The sequence below is a fragment of the Haliotis cracherodii genome, unplaced genomic scaffold, assembly GCF_022045235.1.
Source record: "Haliotis cracherodii isolate W230 unplaced genomic scaffold, xgHalCrac1.p SCAF_7, whole genome shotgun sequence".
Taxonomy (NCBI): Eukaryota; Metazoa; Mollusca; class Gastropoda; order Lepetellida; family Haliotidae; genus Haliotis; species Haliotis cracherodii.
This window is the reverse complement of record NW_027266330.1, coordinates 12,377,505-12,382,260: the sequence shown is the minus strand read 5'-3', so window position 1 is coordinate 12,382,260 and position 4,756 is coordinate 12,377,505. Positions and strand designations below refer to the sequence as shown.

Sequence of the window (4,756 nt, the reverse complement as noted above, 5' to 3'; positions counted from 1 at the left end):
GGAAACATGACTAAATCACAGAAGGAGACAGGCGGTTGGTTAAAACATGTCTTGATTAAGTTACCTTCATTTCATTTTAAAAACTCCAAATGTTTTAGAGAAACCAAAACGGCGCTCTCCTTCAGTCAAAACTACTAATAGAAACCATAAACTACCCATAATAGAATGATACATGTATAAGGAGGTCATATCAAATATATTTACATTGTAATGTTTGACTGTTAATCAGCGAACTAAGCCATTGTGTTAAATAATACCATTTGATATCATAAAGCCTTTCATGGTGAACACGTCACTCAATGTGACATCCTCGTGACACAAGGACTTCATACGCTGGATTAAATGTAAGACCATATCGCCTCGCTATCATGGCTGCTGTTTTCTCAGCGTTGTTCCTTGCGTTGATGTCCACCATGTCGTGTGAGAGGATGTACTCAATCAACTCCTCAGATTGTCTATCAGCAGCCCAGTGAAGTATATTGTTACCTTTATCATCTACAAGTGACACATCCGCCCCTTGAGCCACGAGAAACTCCACAACTTCCACTTTCGTGACTCCAAACTCTGCTGCCCACAACACTAGTGTCCACCCGCCAGATTTTCTACTGTTGATGCTCATGTCCTCAATGTCCTGTGAGAGGACATACTTCACTATCTCCACATCCACACGACAAGCCAGGTGAAGGATAGTGTCACCATAATCATTTTTTTGTCGGAGATCAGCTCCTTTACTCACAAGTAGGTCAAACAGTTCTTTGTGTCCATACTTTGCTGCCAACATCAGTGGTGTCATCCCCAAATCACCCCTCCAGTTGATGTCCGGACCAAGAGACAGAAAGTGTTTCGCTACCTCCATATCCCCACCTGACAGGCGGAATGGAGGTCCGTGACTACACGGGCACTATCCTGTTCTGGTAATAAAAGATTTACACACATTAGTGAGTGAGTGAGTGAGTGAGTGAGTGAGTGCGGTTTAACGCCGCTTTTAACAGTATTCCAGTTATATCACGACGTGTCAGCTTAATGTGGGAGGAAAGCCCGAAGTGATGCGAGTCTCAGACGTTTACCACTTCGGTGAAACCCACGAGCATGGGTATGGTGCTGACAAACCTAGAAACATAATCGGGCGAACCGGAATTCGAACCCACAATCATAGGTTCCTGGTGTGGCCAAGGGACGCAACTCTGCACAGCGAATCGCGGCGCCTTAGACGACTGGGCCACCCGTGTCCCCTTAACATGAAGACATAAAAAGACGACCGTTTATAGTTTGAAAATAAAACACGAACTTACATTTGAGCTAAGATTGAATATGAATGACAATCATTTTTTATGTATTCATTTTTAAATTTACAAACATTTGAGACATAGTCTAGCCAGCGTCGGCAGAATACACACAAACAATCCCACTTTACTTCATTTTTCTCCGTCCAAATTTAAACATTTGGTGACAGAAGATGCTGATGGGACCTACAGAGCAATTTGAGCTTCTCTGTTAATATATAAAGGACCTGCTTGAAATTAGGCCAGGTCATGCAATACAATAAGCATGTAACAGGTATAGTGACACGCAGACCATATGGTCCAATGTTTACACAGGTGAGCAACTGACTTGCGTTTGCATGTGTTTGTGACGGGTGACACCGGTGGGGCAGGATACGCTCACCTTTCCGCGAACACTTGGTTTCATCACAATTTGATAGTGATTTATAAACACACGCTTATGACATAGTCGGAATCGTACAATGGAATTTTTTTCATTTTTTATTGTGGAACGGGTTATGTCGCTCATATTGTGATTAAATAGATGTGTTCCCTCATGTCCATGAGTCTTCTCTGCCATGATGACCACAGGTTTTGTTTATTTACGTTTGGGGGTAGATCTGTAAAAAGAAAAAAAAATGACATAATTTGATTTTTATGAATTGGCCATAGTCTCTCATTTGTTAATCCGTGGAGGAAATGCGGATTTCATTACCTTAGGATAATCTTCAAAAATGGGTAATCGATTTCCCTATATGTCTATGGTCAAGTTTTACACTCTTTATTAAGTCTGTACAGTTCAGATCTCCTGTTTGCCGCAATCTCATTAAAATCAGATCTTAGTTCTCGCTATTGCTAAGATCTGAGGACATCCCATTACGGGTCACGTCAGAACGACCTTTCATCCAACCAATCAGAGCCTCGCTTACCAGATCATGAAAGTGACAGAAGGAATGTGTTTTCTAATCATGCAACCTCGGAATATTTTCCAGAGGGTATTCCGAACGACAGTTACGGGTTTTATGATTATATCCATACAATCTAGGCCATATGGAAGCCATCTGACGTGACCCGTAATAGGATGTCATCAGATCTTTGTTTAGCGGTAGCGAAAACTAAAATCTGATTTTAATGAGATTGATGTTTGCAGCAGTTTGCTTTTTGAAGTTTAAACTCCCAGCACACGTGATCAGAGAAACAACAGAAATTTAATTTAATTTAACCCATCAACCGTAGTACATTCGTCAGCTTATTGCATACATAAAAACCAACCGGTGATACACCAGAATGCTGCAACAGTGTCTAGTAATCTATATATTAACGTTTTAAACCAAGGTGTAGTTTATGAATATTCAAATGTTGACGAATGGGAATTATTCGCTACAACTCGTGTCTTTCAGGGAACTTGCAGAATTCCTGGCAGGAGTATCTCGATGGAAGACATTGTATATTGAAATGCCGCCGATAAACCATGATAGACTTTCTATGGGTTTATTTTCATGGTTGCTCACTCGAAAGGAACATTTAGACTTAAACAAAGAACGAAAAACTCCATTTCTTCAAATGGGATTCAAGCTGACAAAACTGACATTTTAGTTAATTCTTGTTATGAAGCAGCAAGTCTAAAGGATGTATTTACCCAGGGAAGCGGGTATCTAATTTTAGAATACTAATTAGTCTGTATAATAAATAGTAAATATTGTTCAAATTACATGTTTTTTTATGGTTATTTTAGTTTATATACTAGTAGTTGTCTGGATACGGTGTCGTATCTTTTACTTGTATCTTTCTAATTCGTCTTCATTTCACATCTTTTGGAGTGTAATCGAACATGAGCTTCCTACGAAGATTTCAGGTGAGGTGAGGTGAGGTGAGGTGAGGTGAGGTGAGGTGAGGTGAAACTGGGTTTAACGTCGCGTCCAAGATTATTGCACTTATATAGCGACGTGCATGCACGTGTTTGTGTGTGTGTGTGTTTGTGTTTGTGTGTGTGTGTGTTTGTGTTTGTGTTTGTGTGTGTGTGCGTGCGTGTGTGTGTGTGTGTGTGTGTGTGTGTGTGTGTGTGTGTGTGTGTGTGTGGCTGCTTGTACTAGTCCGGACTGATGCCGATTTATAGTGCTAGCTCACTGAGATACCATGCCGCAGTTTAACATAAATACCCCACTCAGACACAGTATACTGACACCGAGCCGACCAGTCCTTATTTTAGCTCCTTTATGCCGAGCGGGGGGCACGGGTGGTCCAGTCGTCTAAGGCGCCGCGATTCGCTGTACAGAGTTTTGTCCCTTGGGCACATAGGAAACCTATGATTGTGGGTTCAATTCCCGGTTCGCCCCGATTATGTTTCTAGGTTTGTCAGCACCATACCCTAGCTCGTGGGTTTCACCGAAGTGGTAAACGTCTAAGACCTGCATCACTTCGGGCTTTCCTCCCACATTAATCTGACACGCCGCGATATAACTGGAATATTGTTAAAAGCGACGTTAAACTCAACTCACTCACTCATTTAATGCCGAGCGCCAGACAGGGTAACTACAAGTACCATCTTTTAACGTCTTTTGTAATGACGCGGCCGGGGATCGAACTCAAAATAGTTTCATTTGACTCTGGATCAAGGTTACAACATTCAAGGCCCCAGTAAATCTTTCAAAACGTTTTATAGCAGACATGTGTGGTACATTTCCAAATTTGACGCATAAGTGACAAAAATGATGTCCGACGGAATTCCTTATTTTGACTTGTACCATAAGTTCCAGTGTCTTTTCAGGTGAACAATTGACTTGCCTTTGCGTGTGTTTGTGACGGGTGCCACCGGTTTGTACGGATACGCTCATCCTTTCGCGTACACCTGGTATCATCACTATTTGATACATGCTCATGAAATATTCGGAATCGTACAATGGACAATAACAGACATTTCTGATGATTATGGAAAGGTTTTGTCGATTTTATTGTAAACATGTATATACTCTTTTAAAATTGTCTGGAAATATCGAACTTCTTCCTGAACATATTTATGTTCGTGACTGAAACGTCACTATATTCACCAACATGGTAGAACTCTTGCATGATGATGCCAGACTTATGATTTTGTTTCGGTAGCCGTAAAACTCTTAAAAAGTAAACATTCAACGTGATTTTATATTGCCTATTGCTTTGTGGTGAAAAATATTTGTGTCTGATAATTGTAAACTACTCTTACTGATTCTATCTTATATCATGAAAAGAAAGTTTTATGTGACGACGTAGGCTTTCTAAGTTTTATGTGACGACGAAGGCCTATCTCTATCAGAGACTATCTAGTGCTTTGCTGTGTCCGTTCTTTTGACCCATTCTTCACATTTCCACACTGTCAAAAGAAGATATCATTATTGGGATTTCAACAATGTTGTGAAAAAGGGTAGGATCTGTTGTGTTTGTAGACATCTCATGTATATGGGTGCACGTTGAATCTCCGCTCTATAAACTATACCAAGTTGTACTGCAAGGGTCAC

General features: G+C 40.7%; 1 pseudogene; it reads right to left on the bottom strand.

Annotated features, from left to right (window-relative positions):
• Nucleotides 1-292: 292 nt before the first annotated feature.
• LOC139448059 (histone-lysine N-methyltransferase EHMT2-like) lies at nt 293-1,842 on the bottom strand (annotated as a pseudogene).
• Between the last annotated feature and the right edge of the window lie 2,914 nt (nt 1,843-4,756).